This window comes from Pelophylax lessonae, assembly GCF_965119305.1.
Source record: "Pelophylax lessonae genome assembly, chromosome: 2".
In the NCBI taxonomy this organism is placed as follows: Eukaryota; Metazoa; Chordata; class Amphibia; order Anura; family Ranidae; genus Pelophylax; species Pelophylax lessonae.
In genome coordinates this window covers 187,799,192-187,817,117 of record NC_138769.1, presented here as the reverse complement: position 1 = coordinate 187,817,117, position 17,926 = coordinate 187,799,192, and positions in this window count along the sequence as shown.

The window sequence follows — 17,926 nt, the reverse complement described above, 5'->3', positions numbered from 1 at the left end:
GGATCAAAGTTCTACTGAATGAAAAAGAAAATGGCGGCACGGACATATTCGCGAACATCGGCAAAAGTCCAATTTTTGCGAACAAGCAAAATTCGCCGCGAACCGACCGCCGGGCGAACCTCAAGGCCATCTCAAACTATGAGTGTAAGACAGATAATTAATGGCTTGGATTGCTTCAAGTGGGACAGTAATATTTGTCAACCATATCTTCATATAGAAATATGAAGATTTAATACCACCTTACACAGTGTATTCCATGTGCTTGTCTGAGAGACTTCCCTATTGTTTGTGTATTGGAAGGGAATGTGGATTATGCCTGTCTCATTGGTAAATGTTAATGACCTTACATTGTTCTGTCTGCCTTAAGATAAGCTTATTATGGGATGTATATGTGTATGTGGATCGGCTGCTAAGGGGGAGGGGGGATTGTTCCACAGTGTATATCTTTGTGTACACTGTATGGGAGTGTAAAACTCTGTTTTCATTAGATTTGTTGAATGTCAAGGCCTGTTTTCAACAGTGTCCACCTGGGCGGTAACCTTGTGGGGGAAAATTGTATAAAAGTATGTTTCTTGTTCAATAAAGTTGAGTTCTATTTCACCCTCAATCTAGAGTCCTGTCTCTCATTGGGGGAATATGCTACAAAGGATTGCTATGTCTTTCATACTCCCTTGGATAATCATTAAGCTCTTGTAAGAGCTTATTTCTGCTGCACTCTCTGGGGAAAGAGAAGTTCACCCACTGGAGCCTGGAGCCTTGTCATAGGTCCAGGGTGGGTAGGGGACGGCGAGACCCCAACCAAGCTGCAGCGGTTCGTGGGGTCTGAAGTGGTTACAGTGTCTGGTGGAGTGCTTGGAGCCCTCGGGAAGCGCTAGGAGCATCCATCAACGGAGGTACCCGGTCGGGGTACCAGTTGATCCGTTACAGCCTCTGGCTCTAATCACATGCTTCAAAAAAAAATCCCCTATTGGAATCCATGCGTCCGGTGCCCTGCATGTAGATTAGGGGGCCGGACGCATAGATAGGGGGGGCGGCATCCCTGCGCCCCCAATGCACGGGCCTCCACTGATCCCAACACTGAACCTCAGGGTACACTAGTAATAACCTTAGACCAGTCAGAGTAAGAATCATTACCCACTACTCTCTGAATTCTGTCTTTTAGCCAGTTTTCTATTCATTTACAAACTGATCTTTCCAAGCCCATAGACTTTACCTTACACGTTAGTTGTGTGTGTGGATCTGTGTCAAACGCTTTTGCAAAATTTTAAAAATTTAAATTCCACAGCCACCCCTCTTTCCAAGGTTTTACTTACCTCCTCATAAAAAGAAATCAGATTTGTCTGACAATTTCTGTCTTTCATGAATGCATGCTGTATGTTGCTAAAGACTGGGTTCGCACTTCTGCAGATTGGAGGTTTTCCCTGCATCCAATTCGCATGACAGAAAAGTGTGACTGTCTCTCAATGGAGCCAATTTACATATGTCCAGGGCGGCTGTGGTCCAAATTGGAAAAGGGTCCTGTTCATCTTTTGCTTTGTTTCAGGTGTGAATTCAAGCAAAAATTCAGACCTTATTCACACCTGAACTAGTGAACAGGGACATACTAGACTCCCTGCTGTGATCTGTGGCCGCATCTGTGTGAACTTATAGCCAAAGGTCTTTGGACTTTTTGGATATTACCATTTATGTAGATGAAGATGGCATTCTGGGCTCCACCCTCTTCCGCAAAACCACTGCAGGTAACACTATATTGAGGGCAGACAGCTCCCACCCTCAACCTTTAGTATCCAGTATACCATACAGCCAGTATTTAAGATTATGACGTAATTGTACGAAATCTAAAGATTTCGAGAGAGAAGCTAAGAGCTTACAGAGGAGACTCTTGGGAAGAGGCTACAGTAGGGCCTGTTTGAAAAAATCTTACCATAGAGCGAAAAAATGGAACAGGACTGATTTGATTTTTGGCAAAAAGAAGAATAAAACTAATTCCGACGGGGTACGTCTAATTACACGATATTCTGGTCAACATGACTGGGTACGGTCAATTCTTAAAAAATTTTGGTACCTCCTAGAGGCAGATGAAAAGGTATCGAAATTTATTGATGTCCGCCCCCAGATAACGTTTAAAAGGTCTCGTTCTTTAACCACTTACCTACAGTGCACTTTCACCCCCTTCCTGCCCAGACCGATTTTCAGCTTTCAGCGCTCTCACACTTTGACTGAGAATTACTCAGTCATGCAACACTGTACCCATTCAAAAATTGTGTCCTTTTTTTCACACAAATAGAGCTTTCTTTTGATGGTATTTAATCACTACTGGGTTTTTTATTTTTTGTGCTATAAATAAAAAAAGACTGAAAATATTGTGAAAAAACGCATTTTTCTTTGTTTCTGTCATAAAATTTTGCAAATTAGTAATTTTTCTTCACAAATTTTGGCCAAAATTTATACTGCTACTTATCTTTGGTAAAAATAACCCAAGTAAGTGTATATTATTTGGTCTTTGTGAAAGTTATAGAGTCCACAAGCTATGGTGCGAATCATTGAAAATTGATCACACTTGATCACACCTGATGTACTGAAGGCCTATCTCATTTCTTGAGACACTAAAAAGTCAGGAAAGTACAAATACCCCCCAAATGACCCCTTTTTGGAAAGTAGACATTCCAAGGTATTTAATAAGGGGCATGGTGAGTTTTTTGAAGTTGTAATTTTTTCCCACAATGCTTTGCAAAATGAAGATTTTTTTTTTATTTTATTTTTTTTTACAAATTGCCGTATTAACAGGTTATTTCTCTCACACAGCACATGTATACTTGCAACTACACCCCAAAATACATTCTACTACTCCTTCTGAGTATGGCGATACCACATGTGTGAGACTTTTTCACAGCCTGGCCACATACAGAGGCCTAACATCCAACCAGCACCGTCCGGCATTCTAGGAGCACAAATTTCACATATAATTTCCTGACAACCTATCGTACTTTTGAAGGCCCTGGAGCACCAGGACAATGGAAACCCCTATAAAATGACCCCATTTTGGAAAGCAAACACCCCAACGTATAATTTTTGAGGCATAATGAGTCTTTTGAATATGTCATTTTTTTCCACAAGTTTTTGGAAAATGTGGAAAGAAAATGAAAACACATTTTTTTTTACACAAAGCTGTCCATTTATGCAATATTTCTAACACATAGCATGTACATAGCAAAAATTGCACCCCAAAATACATTCTGCTATTCCTCCTGAGTATGGCGATACCACATATGTAACACTTTTTCACAGCCTGGCCACATACATAGGCCTAACATCCAAGTAGCGCTTTACACAAAGTTGTCCATTTATCCACTTTAAGACTGGGCCTATTTTTGACACTTGGTGTTTACAAGCTAAAATCATTTTTTTGCTAGAAAACTACTTGGAACCCCCAAACATTATATATTTTTTTTTAGCAGAGACCCTAGAGAATAAAATGGAGATCGTTGCAATATTTTTTATCACACCATATTTGCGCAGCAGTCTTCCAAATGCGATTTTTTTGAAAAAAAATCACTTTTTTGATCTAAAAAATAAGAAAACAGTAAATTTAGCAAATTTTTTTTCCATAATGTGAACGATAATGTTACGCCGAGTAATTAGATACCCAACATGTCATGCTTCAAAATTGCGCATGCTCACAGAATGGCGCCAAACATTGGTACTTAAAAATCCCCATAGGCAACATTTTAAAAATTTCTGCAGGTTACTAGCTTAGAGTTACAGAAGAGGTCTAGGGCTTAAATTATTGCTCTCGCTCTAACGATCGCGGCGATACCTCACATGTATGGTTTGAACACCGTTTACATATGTGGGCGGGACTTGCGTATGCGTTTGCTTCTGCGCGCGAGCTAACGGGGACAGGGCGCTTTAATTTTTTTTTTTTTTTTTTTTCCTATTTATTTTATTTATTATTTTTTTATTTTTACACAGTTTAAAAAAAAAAAATGTTTTGATAATTTTTATTCCTATTACAAGGAATGTAAACATCCCTTGTAATAGAAATAGGCATGACAGGTCCTCTTTATTGTGAGATCTGGGGTCAAAAAGACCTCACACCTCACAACTACACTAAAAAAGAAAAAAAAAAAAAAAATTGTTGAAAGAGGAAAAAAAAAAAAGCAAAAAAAAAAAGCGGCCCTTTAAACCGGTTGCTAGGCAACGTCTTTTGACGTAGCTCCGGTCCTCCAAGACCATAGAGTTGAGTGAGGGCCATCTTGCCCTCACTCGACTTCCTGTCTCTGAGGATCCGGGACCGGATAGTTTTCCCCGCTGCCGGCGGGTCCGGTAAGCTGGGAAAACGTCTGGGACGCGGCAGGAGGGGGGGGGGCACCTCTTCCCCTGCACCGTAAGGGTAATTCCGCGGCGAATCCGCCACTGGGACCACCCTTATCTGAAAGCCGACCGCCCGCCGTTTCAAAAAATACCGGGGTTATGGGGGCTATCTTCTGCCATAACCCCAGTATTTAGCTTTTAATGGCCGACGCATATAGTCGTTAGGCGGTCAGTAAGTGATTGCATGTATATGGCAAACAGGTGACGATGACTGATGGGGTGACAGGTGACGATGACTGATGGGGTGACAGGTGACGATGACGGATGGGGTGACAGGTGATGATGACTGATGGGGTGACAGGTGATGATGATTGATGAGGTGACAGGTGACGATGATTGATGAGGTGACAGATGACAATCACTGACCGGGTGACATGTGACGATGATTGATGGGGTGACAAGTGACGATCACTGATGGGGTGTCAAGTGACGATGATTGATAGGGTGACAGATGACGGTGACTGATGGGGTGACAGGTGACGATGACTGATGGGGTGACAGGTTACGATGACTGATGGGGTGACAGATGACGATGACTGATGGGGTGACAGGTGACGGTGATTGATGGGGTGACAGGTGACGGGGCGATGGTCACTGATGGGTGACAGGTGACGGGCGATGGTGCACGGCGGTACTGATGGCAGTCTCTGGTGACCGGTGAACTTTAGGCTACATTCACATGTGAGCGTAGCGATCACGGGCAGAATCACTGCGATTCTGCCCGCGATCCAGAAATCATTGCAAATGGCGGGACGCCTGTGCGTTGCCCGCTGTGCGATGTTGCTGCGATTTCCGCCTGCCGAATCGCGGTAACATCACGCAAACAACGCATGACGCCCCAAAGAAACTCTTGTACTTTTTTGGGCGTCATGCGATGTTTGCGCGATGTTACTGCGATTCGGCAGGCGGAAATGGCGGCAACATCGCACAGCGTTTGGGGTGCTATTGCAAATCACGGGCAACGCACAGGCGTCCCGCAATTTGCAATGATTTCCGGATCGCGGGCAGAATCGCGGTGATTTTGCCCGCGATCGCTGCGCTCACATGTGAACGTTATGGGTGTCAATTTCTGGGCACTGATGAGGTGACTGTTGGGTGACAGGTGACATTGGGGGGGGCTGAGGACTGTGTGGGGGGACCTTTATTACTGTGATTTTACTTTGTACATGTGTACAGAGCAGTAACTCACTATTTCTAGCTCTTCTCCCCTCATACTGGAAACTGTATGAGGAGAGAAGAGCTAGTAACAGTCAGTTACTGCTCTGTGTTTACATTTTGTGATCGGCTGTGAATGGATTCACAGCCGATCACATAGTAAACAGTCACTGTCAGTGACTGTTTACTACCGCCGGTGACAGCTGTGTTCCTACGGAACACAGTGCCACCGACATGACCGCGCTGCGCGCTCCCGATCGCGCATGCGCGGTCATCTCCCGGCCGCCTCCATTGTGATCGGCTGTGTCATTGGAACACAGCCGATCACGTGGGAAACAGCCATGCCTATTGGCTGTTTCCCCCCTGCCGGTGACCGCCTGTGTCCCGGGGACACACCGACACCGGCAGTGCACGGCGGCGCGCCCGCGATCGCGCGCCTGCCGTGCTTGAATGGGCGGACGTCATATGACGTCCGCCCAGGATAATAGCCGCACCGTCCCGCCGTCATATGACGGCGGGCGGGCGGTAAGTGGTTAAGGGACCAATTGGTTCATAGTCACTATGCTCCTTCAAACAAATCCAAAAAAACACTCACAGGCACATATTCCTGCAGAAAATGTAATTTCTGAAGATATCTACCTAATGTAAGTGAAATCATTCTTCCTAATGGCAAATTGTATAGACCGAATTTCTATGCGAATTGTCAAACAGTAGGAATTGTCTATATAATGTATTGTAGTTGTAAAGCCTTTTATATAGGTAAAACAAAAAGGCCTTTCTTTAATCGAATTCGTGACCATGTCAAACTTGTCAAAACAAAAAGTTCGTAAGTCCCATTAGTCGATTATGGATTAATATAATGGCTTTGATGATAGGATGATGACTTTTTTTGCCTTGGAACACATCCCACTGAATGAAAGAGGTGGAAGTGTAGACAGAAACCTATTGCAACGTGAAACCAAGTGGATATTTAACCTATCAGCCACTCAGTATCCAGGTATAAATGAATCCATTAGTTTCAAACCCTTTCTAGGCTAAATAATGTCATTTGTATTTATTGCTGATTCAGCACAGGATCTCTGTAGCTGGTCAGCATTTTGGATCTTGTACTTTTGCTACAAAGTCCTCTCCTTGTAGGTGCCTTTATTGGCACATCCTATACATTTTGGCAAAATTGCCTACATGTGTTTATTTCTGTGGATGTGGTTAAATTACCGTTTAAAGAACAAGAATATTCTGTGAATTGTTCATCATATATTTTTTCCTGACCCCCGCCGTTATGTGGATGCGATTGTAGGTGGCACACCCCGGGGCAGGCACATTGGGGGACTTTTTGGATTCGAGTCTATTTTCAGCCTCTATTATGGTTGCCCATATGGGCACTCGCGGTGCCCTACATTTATTTTCCAGGAAAAATGGTCCAACCTGGTTAGTAGCAGCACTGCTTTAAAACGCCCAGTTGTCCTTTTATGGAGCTTTTACTAACATCTCTTTTCTATTTAATTGTCATCTGTATCACTATACTGATTTATTTATCAGATGGGGTAATTTTCTCTTTTTTATGACCCTTTTGTGTCTTTGGATTCTTTCCCCATTGTATAGGCATTGCGGATGTGTTTCCTTGAAATCCGGTCTTCGGCGATGCTGTCAGTTTCATTTTGGATCCTTTTTGGATTGCCTTTCGGCAACCTATTACCTCCTCTGCTTACATTCATGTCCTGACCGGATGTTGTCATCCCCGACCTTCCGGTTCCGGCGGAATCACGCGATGTGGTCGCGTCTTAATGACGCACTTCCTTTTCGGCCTCCATTGGACCACTGGGCGTACCTCGCTCTCACTCCCTCGGTGACGTCAGACGCCGAGGAAGTGGAGGGGGTGTATAAATGCCGGCGCCACATGGTCAGTATTACACTAGACCACCGGGGAACGATACATGATCTTTGAGACCATTTGCGGTAAATGAAATCTTTTAAACCCTGCTTCTCTCCATACATGTTTGGTGGATTTCAACGCTGATGATGTTCTTCCATACCTTTTTCTCTTTCTTCCCGTGCAGTCTCCTCCATTTTTGTGTATTATTGGAAAACTTGTTGAATTGAAATGGCGGTGAACTTTTGAATACTGCATGACAATTTAGGCGCTGAATCTTGTCAATTTTGGGTAAGTATTCATACCCTCAAAATTTGACAGACCCTTATTATATTTATTACTATCTTCAACAAATTCCATTTCCTTTTGTTTCAAGGGATACCTCCCATTTGGGGGATATTAAGGGGACTTCATTTTCCCTTCCTGTCTTTGTTACATTGAGGTACCTAGGGAATCAACTGCACATTTATTCATAATCAGGTGACTATTCTGGTAACTTTACCTGATATTTAGCCTCATACCAATTGGAGAGATAGCAAAAATATTTTGGGTTGAAATGTATTTCTATGCTCTGGTTTTATTATCTCTATCTATCATCTCTAGCCTGGCTGTCACCCTCTCTATGGGTCAACTCTAGGAGCCTGAGGGTCTCTGCTCCCCTCCCCATCTGTGCTTGCTTTGGTGGCGTCACCTCTATTACCTCCACCTTCGGCATAAGAAAGGGCTCAGGTCATCTTAAGGTACTTTATTGATATCACTGTCTTTATAATTATGTAAATCAATTGGGCACTCAATATTAGGACCATTGAGATAAGCCCTATATACATACACATGTCATGTTTTTTATGTCTTTTCCCTTTGTTACCTAGAAATGTTCACTCTTGAGAAATGTCTATGAAAACTCCTGAAGAAGCTATTATGAAGATGGCGAAACATGTAGAGTTGATATTTTCGAGTGCATTTTCCTGATTTTATCATTTTATATTGATGTACTGTCTTGTCCTCACTTTCTATGTGTAATAAAATGTATAATTTTTGAGAATTCAGATTTTTCTCCATCATTTAGCACCGTTAAAGTCCAACTTGCCCCCCTCTATTGTAGTTGCTACAAAGGATTGCTATGTCGTTCATACTCCCTTGGATAATCATTAAGCTCTTGTAAGAGCTTATTTCTGCTGCACTCTCTGGGGAAAGAGAAGTTCACCCACTGGAGCCTGGAGCCTTGTCATAGGTCCAGGGTGGGTAGGGGACGGCGAGACCCCAACCAAGCTGCAGCGGTTCGTGGGGTCTGAAGTGGTTACAGTGTCTGGTGGAGTGCTTGGAGCCCTCGGGAAGCGCTAGGAGCATCCATCAACGGAGGTACCCGGTCGGGGTACCAGTTGATCCGTTACAGCCTCTGGCTCTAATCACATGCTTCAAAAAAAAATCCCCTATTGGAATCCATGCGTCCGGTGCCCTGCATGTAGATTAGGGGGCAGGACGCATAGATAGGGGGGGCGGCGTCCCTGCCCCCCTAATGCACGGGCCTCCACTGATCCCAACACTGAACCTTAGGGTACACTAGTGATAACCTTAGACCAGTCAGAGTAAGAATCATTACCCACTACTCTCTGAATTCTGTCTTTTAGCCAGTTTTCTATCCATTTACAAACTGATCTTTCCAAGCCCATAGACTTTACCTTACACGTTAGTTGTGTGTGTGGATCTGTGTCAAACGCTTTTGCAAAATTTTAAAAATTTAAATTCCACAGCCACCCCTCTTTCCAAGGTTTTACTTACCTCCTCATAAAAAGAAATCAGATTTGTCTGACAATTTCTGTCTTTCATGAATGCATGCTGTATGTTGCTAAAGACTGGGTTCGCACTTCTGCAGATTGGAGGTTTTCCCTGCATCCAATTCGCATGACAGAAAAGTGTGACTGTCTCTCAATGGAGCCAATTTACATATGCCCAGGGCGGCTGTGGTCCAAATTGGAAAAGGGTCCTGTTCATCTTTTGCTTTGTTTCAGGTGTGAATTCAAGCAAAAATTCAGACCTTATTCACACCTGAACTAGTGAACAGGGACATACTAGACTCCCTGCTGTGATCTGTGGCCGCATCTGTGTGAACCCAGCCCAAAATCCTTTTTTCTAGCAAGAACTTTTATTAAACTTTTATTGGTCTTTTATTAAACTCTCCAGTATCTTCCCAATTATAGAAGTTAAACAGGTCTATAGTTACTTGGTAAAAACTTTACTTTCCCATTGCAGCCTTGAACCATCTCATACCTCACATAACAATGCTTCCGTGGGAGTCTAGGGGTATCCGGGTAATGGAGGACATGTACACTAATGTCAGACTCCACGACCTGGAGGAGCTGTGGTAGAGATTTGGGCTGACAACCAAGGAGCATTTTACTTACTGTAGAATCCAACACTTCTTAAAGCAGTGCCCACTCCCTGTAACTAAACTGCCCAGGCAACTGTGGCTATTTTACTCCCCAAACCCCCCCCCCCCCCAAAAAAAAAAGAAAAGGAGTTTCCCTATTATGTGTAGCACTACTCCCTTGGGAGCTGCTGGTTACGGGTTCCCCTGGGTTACCATTAGCAACAACATGACAGTTCAACATTTTCCCAAGTGTTTTTAGCTTAGTCAGGAAAAAGTCTAGTAGCTTTGGTTTTTGTGCTTTTATTGAGAACTTGGAGAAGGGAATGAGCGGGATACTCCAACTTGTATGACTATGCACAATTAGCTGGGACGACTGATTAATGCTGATTAATGCTGAGTAACGCTGAGTAGCACTGTATAACGTTAGTCACGGCTAGGCCGCTGCTTCACCTTGTCATAAGTAGTGTAATAGAATTGAGTGAACTTCCTGAGGTAAACTGCACTGTACTGCACAACAATCTTCAGGGACCTTCCTGGCACCCCATTTGTTCCTATTCTTCAGGGTCAACTACACGGCACCCCCTTTACTGTCAAACTTCCTGTGTGAGCTAGCTTCTTGATCCCTGACTTCTCTGAAGTTGGTCCCTCTCCTAGGCCAGTGGCGTAGCGTGGGGGGTACTGGGGGGGGGGCGGCCGCACCGGCGCTACATTTGGGGGGGGCGCATCCCGCGCCAGTGTCACTCTAGCAAACTTTAAAAATTCTTCCTAGCGTGTCACTCCAGCCGCTGCCATCTTCAGGCTAAATGATGGCCGGCCAGCGCCCTGTGATTGGGCCAACATTGTCATGTGCGGCAGCGGGGCTGGCCAGTAGAAGAGCCCCGCCTTGCTTCTGGAGCCCGCCTCACCATCCGAGTTGCCGTCTTCACCATGTGGCAGAGAGGATGAATCATGAAAACAGGTAAGTCATTATGCTGGCTGCAGGACAAGACACAGTCTGGGGAAGAGGCGTAGTTAACAGTGTAGTGTAGTGTAGTGTAGTGGGTAGTGTAGTGTAGTTTAGTGGGCAGTGTAGTGGACAGTGTAGTGTAGTGTAGTGGGTAGTGTAGTTTAGTGGGCAGTGTAGTGTAGTGTAGTGGGCAGTGTAGTGGTTAGTGTAGTAGACAGTGTAGTGGTTAGTTTAGTGGACAGTGTAGTGGTTAGTGTAGTGGACAGTGTAGTGGTTAATGTAGTGTAGTGGGCAGTGTAGTGGACAGTGTAGTGTAGTGGGCAGTGTAGTGTAGGGTAGTGGGCAGTGTAGTGGACAGTGTAGTGTAGTGGGCAGTGTAGTGGACAGTGTAGTGTGTAATGGACAGTGTAGTGTAGTGGACAGTGTTGAAATTTCCCCCATCAATAATGGCTGAAAAAGAAAAATCTCTTCTCCTTAAAACTCCATGGGCAATCTACCAATAAGACTCCTTTTACACTTATTAATTTGCAGTTATGAATGTTGTTTATCCATTTCTGCATGTTTGTGTGTTTTATGCTTGTTTTTCAGGAAAGCTAGAAAAACAAAAAGTATTAAGAACAGGGATTTTGCCATGGTGCAGATGCATTAATGCATGAATCTTTGTGCATTTATCATTGATTTCAATGGGCCTGCTTTACTTGCTTAAATTCCAAACACAATTACGAAGATGAAATTTAATTGTTCATTAAAGAGGTTGTAAACTCGTTTGATTTTTTTTTTTTTTTTTTTACACCCTGCAAAAGAAAGACATAATGAGCTAGTATGCATCGCATATTAGCTCATTATGCAATACTTACCTCAGAACGAGCCCCCGCCGTGCCGCTCACTCACCTCTATGACGGGCGACATGTCTAGTCGCCCGTCTTCCGGGATCGCGGCATCCGGCCATCTGATTGGCCGGAGCCGCGGTGACGTCACTCCCGCGCACGCGCGCGGGAGCCGACAGTCACGGCATGGGGCTCTGAAGGAACGGCACGATCGGCCGTTCCTTCAGAGCGCATGCGCCAGTGACGTCACTGGCGACATGTAAGGTAAATATCTCCTAAACGGTACATGTTTAGGAGATATTTACAGTACCTATAGGTAAGCCTTATCATAGGCTTGCCTATAGGTACAAGTTGTAGAGGAGGGTTTACTTCCTCTTTAAATAATAAAATAACAAAAACTGCATGTGCTGCAATATACACCTTCAATCCAGAGATTTCTGCCGTAGTACATTTTTCTGCCAGTAAATGTTCAGTGTCTGGCCAGCATCATCCAATCCACTTCCCCTGAGCCCAGGTTCTCCTGGACTTGCCAGAGCCTGTGATTGGAAAGAGAGAGAAGAAGCAGCACAATGATAAGCTTACCTCTCTGTCACTTTGCTTTCTCCACCTGTCGGCATGCTCCTTGCCAGCACATGAACTGTTTGGCTTTTTCTGCAACTTCTTCCTCTCAAATTCCTGCCTTGCTACAGAGGGAGTGCAAGGTACTGACCAGACAGGAGTTCTAACTCTTCCTCATGCTATTCAATACTGGACATACACTTTTTGTTATATATATATATATACACATTATGTATGTGTGTGTGTATATATATATATATATATATATATATATATATATATTTATATATATACACACACACAGGTATACAGTACAGTATATGTATAAAACAAAAAATGAAAGGATTCACAGAGCACTATGGTTGGCAATGACTGACTTGATATGGTTAGCTAACACGATAGTACAACATATGCTGCCTGCTGGAACAAAAAGATATTGGGGGGCACACTCTAAACACACAATTCTAAAGCCCCATACACACGAGAAGAAATTCGGCCTGGAATTTTCGTCCGACGACCGATCTGCTGATTTTCAGCTTGTTAGTATGGTGCTTCCGACAACCGACTCCGACTTTTTGGCCGAAAAAATCCTGGTGTGCAGGCTATATAATTTTTGCCGACCATCAAAACACGTCCGATTTTCGTCTCATTAGTACAGATTTCGATGGGGAAAAATCTTATGAGCAAGCCTAGGCATGCTCAGAGACGAAAGAACACATAGAAAGCAATCCAACACATGACATCACTTCTGAAGTAGAATTCTGTCGTGCGGGAAAATTCGTGTGCAGTCAAGAGCACATTCCAACCAACAGACACCACTCTGGACAAAAGACGGACGACCGGTCGGCGGAAATTCATTGCGTGTGTACGAGGCTTTAGGTTGGTGCTGCTAAAAGACCAATATACAAATTGAACAATATAGTAGCACACACATAAAAAAAAGGGTTGCTTTCAAATCTTGCAAGGCTACTTAAAAACACCTGCTCTTATTAACCACTTCCCGACCACCTGCCGCCTATTTACTGTGGCAGGGTGCCTCTCCTGCACAAACCCACGTAAGTCTATTTTGGTCGAGCATGGGAAGCTAGGGGGAGTGTTCCTGCCCCCACTCGGCAGCGGGGGGGGAGGCACAGGTCAGGCAGCAACCCGCAATCGCTCCCTGCTGAGAGAGAAGGACAGTCGGCTGTTCTAAACACAGCCGACCGCTCTTCTCCCTGAAATGATCATAGAGCTCATGTGATCCTTCTATATAGGATCACATGTCTCTGTGATCATTTCAGAAGCCTTCCCAAAATTGATGGACCACTATCTTTTTAGTCTGGGAGTCAGACAGGCTTGGCTGTTATTAGACTGATGGGTCACAAGGAACAAATCAAGGACTCCCCAGTAAACCTCCCAGATAATCCTCAAGTGCAGAACAAAGAGAAGGAGCCAATTGTGAAGTACCGTAGGGCTGCAGTTTAATTGTGAAGTAAAAACATACTTACAGGACAGAAGATAAAACAATCCTGTAAAATGCAAGATGCTCCTGCGAATGCTGTAACCACAAATCAGTGTCCACCAGTGCCACATATCAGTGCCACGTATCAGTGTCCACCAGTGCCACATATCAGTTCCATGGATCAGTGCCACGAATCAGTGTCCACCAGTGCCACGAATCAGTAGTGGTGGGCGTAGTGGTGGGCTTAAACACAATATGGCCATATGGTGTGACTAAATCCCCATATTTACCTAATAAGAGCAGGTGTTTTTAAGTAGCCTTGCAAGATTTGAAAGCAACCCTTTTTTGTGTGTATGTGTGCGCTATTATATTGTTCAAGCTGCCTGCTGGAAGACTTCATTTTTTTAATTTAAATTTCAGACAGAGCTGTCCAATGAGAAAGGTTTCTGAGTTGACTCATTCTGAGTAAAATGCAGCTTGAGCTATGCAGCTTTAAACCGGTAGTTTTTTGCACTTGTACCTACAGGTAATCCTATATAAGGCTTGCCTACAAGTACAGTGAATATCTCCTCAACTTGCCTTTAGAAGATATTCGCACTGAATGCAGCCAATGACGTCACTGGCACATATGCTATGAAGGTCAAAGGGCTCCCTTGTGCATGCACGGGAGTGATGTCTTAGCGGCTCTGGCCACTCATACAGCCAAAGCCCGCAAACCCAGAAGGAAGACCAGGTGAAGATAAAAGCGCTGTCAGCATTGACTGTGCACTGCTGGAGGGCTTTGTTCTAAAGTATTTCATATTGTGCTAGTATGCGGTGCATTATGCCATTGCCTTGCAGGGTATTTTTTATTATTATTTAGAGAAGAAAAAGGGTGCGCTGATAGATGAATAGCTGCAACTGAAAAAATATATTTGAATGTGTAAAATAAAAGTGCGCTTATTCTGTGTGAGTGAGATTCACATACAAGTGAAATGTGCAGTGAATACAATGTGATGAAAACCACATATAAATGTTCCAAATAATTAGCTCTAAAGGGCCATACAGGATGATAAATGGAGCAAAAAACAAATGAACATATAATAGTGAATTTGGTTAAATCATATAACAGTTCATAACAAAGGAGACTCCTCTTGCTGAAGTGTAGGTGAGGAGATCAACCACAACCCGTGAAGTGGAAAAATCCTAATATGCAAAAAGGAAGATGTGAAGAGAATTCAGTTGTCCCTCCACCAGGTGAAATTCCTCCTTACCCGACGGAAGAAGGTAAGTGCTATACAAGTGATCCAAATGTCCACAACGTTATATTCTTAACTTAAACCACCTTCAAACGTGAACAACCTCCAATGTAACACAAGCAAGCCCGGCCTCTTACCGGAATTCAACTGCAAACAGGCTCAACAATCACTATGATATGGTTGAAAAGCGATATTCTCTCCTCTCTCAAGACAGGCAGATGGCTTAACAGTTTCAATAGGACTTCAACTGAGAATGCCCCTTTCTCAGTTGAAGTCCTATTGGAGGAAACGCGTCAGCAGGGGAGGCGTGCCGTCATTACGTCACTCGCGGTCCGTGCTGCAGCCGGACGAGAGTCTCACACGAAAATTCTCCGCTATACGATCTGTACCGCTTGTCTTTCACTTCATCCATGTAAGTGCAACCTGTATATTTAAATAAATTACACCAAGGGTAATACACTATTAGCCTCCTTATGTTTTTTATGCTAATCGGAGCCCACTGTGGAAACTGTTAAGCCATCTGCCTGTCTTGAGAGAGGAGAGAATATCGCTTTTCAGCCATATCATAGTGATTGTTGAGCCTGTTTGCAGTTGAATTCCGGTAAGAGGCCGGGCTTGCTTGTGTTACATTGGAGGTTGTTCACGTTTGAAGGTGGTTTAAGTTAAGAATATAACGTTGTGGACATTTGGATCACTTGTATAGCACTTACCTTCTTCCGTCGGGTAAGGAGGAATTTCACCTGGTGGAGGGACACCTGAATTCTCTTCATATCTTCCTTTTTGCATATTAGGATTTTTCCACTTCACGGGTTGTGGTTGATCTCCTCACCTACACTTCAGCAAGAGGAGTCTCCTTTGTTATGAACTGTTATATGATTTAACCAAATTCACTATTATATGTTCATTTGTTTTTTGCACCATTTATCATCCTGTATGGCCCTTTAGAGCTAATTATTTGGAACATTTATATGTGGTTTTCATCACATTGTATTCACTGCACATTTCACTTGTATGTGAATCTCACTCACACAGAATAAGCGCACTTTTATTTTACATATTTTTTATTATTATTATTATTTTTTTATTTTTTTTTTAAATGCTGCGGTTTACTACAGCTTTAATTAGCAGGCTGTAACTAGAAAATGAGCTGATGGCTCCACCTGTTGGCTAAAAAAAAAAAAAAATATATATTAAAAACATTAACATATAATATTACCCAACCTTTATAAATAGAGAGAAAATTTGAACACAACCACTTTCCTTTAAAGAAAACCTATACTGAGAGAAATAAAATGGCTTATTAAAAAAGTTTTTAAATAAAAAATTACAAATACAAACACTCTTACCAGAAATAATTGTATCAAACTTAAAAAAGGGATCCAAGCATTCTGAAAGCTTGCACCTTTAATAACTTACATTGGCCAATAAAAGGTATCCATCAGGGCTTGTTCACATGTGCAACAGCCCTTGCCTTCCCTCTAAAAAGTGATCAGAGCTGTTTGGCAGGCAGTCACCTCCTGATTTAACCTATGCTAATGTACTAGTATTCCTTTAGATCTGCTTGCATAGCAATCTTCAAACTCAGCATATCATATCAAACCATATACAACATTAACAAAAGAAAGCAAACAATGCATCAGTCAATAAAGTGTCCTTTGGTATGAAGTCGCATGCATATGCTCAATCTTTGATAAAAACAGACTTGCGTTCACATATCCAAAGGACTGCTTCCTTCCATAGTACTCAAAACGATGTGCTCATATCATACACATACATTAGTGATAATCCCCTCATCCGATGTACCCTCATCTGGGGGATAAGACCAACCAATGGTTTATATGCGCTTTTGTTCCTCTCTGGGCATCTGTTTTATGCTGTTTTACTCCTTTCCTGGCAATCTTGAATTTGAATCCTCCTTCTCTTACACTTCTCTCCATACACCCAAATCATAAAGCGAGAAAGCTGGACATACAGTGCCTTGCGAAAGTATTCAGCCCCCTTGAACTTTTTGACCTGTCACTTGGGGTATGTCTCTATCAGTTTTGCACATCGAGAGACTGACATTTTTGCCCATTCCTCCTTGCAAAACAGCTCGAGCTCAGTGAGGTTGGATGGAGAGCGTTTGTGAACAGCAGTTTTCAGTTCTTCCCACAGATTCTCGATTGGATTCAGGTCTGGACTTTAACTTGGCCATTCTAACACCTGGATATGTTTATTTGTGAACCCTTCCATTGTAGATTTTGCTTTATGTTTTGGATCATTGTCTTGTTGGAAGACAAATCTCCGTCCCAGTCTCAGGTCTTTTGCAGACTCCATCAGGTTTTCTTCCAGAATGGTCCTGTATTTGGCTCCATCCATCTTCCCATCAATTTTAACCATCTTCCCTGTCCCTGCTGAAGAAAAGCAGGCCCAAACCATGATGCTGCCACCACCATGTTTGACAGTGGGGATGGTGTGTTTAGGGTGATGAGCTGTGTTGCTTTTACGCCAAACATAACGTTTTGCATTGTTGCCAAAAAGTTTGATTTTGGTTTCATCTGACCAGAGCGCCTTCTTCCACATGTTTGGTGTGTCTCCCAGGTGGCTGGGGCAAACTTTATACAACACTTTTTATGAATATCTTTAAGAAATGGCTTTCTTCTTGCCAGTCTTCCATAAAGGCCAGATTTGTGCAGTATACGACTGATTGTTGTCCTATGGACAGAGTCTCCCACCTCAGCTGTAGATCTTTGCAGCTCATCAAGAGTGATCATGGGCCTCTTGGCTGCATCACTGATCAGTCTTCTCCTTGTATGAGCTGAAAGTTTAGAGGGACGGCCAGGTCTTCGTAGATTTGCAGTGGTCTGATACTCCTTCCATTTCAATATTATTGCTTGCACAGTGCTCCTTGGGATGTTTAAAGCTTGGGAAATCTTTTTGTATCCAAATCCGGCTTTAAACTTCTCCGCAACAGTATCTCAGACCTGCCTGGTGTGTTCCTTGTTCTTCATGATGCTCTCTGCGCTTTAAACGGACCTCTGAGATTATCACAGTGCAGGTGCATTCATAAAGAGACTTGATTACACACAGGTGGATTCTATTTATCATCATTAGTCATTTAGGTCAACATTGGATCATTCAGAGATCCTCACTGAACTTCTGGAGAGAGT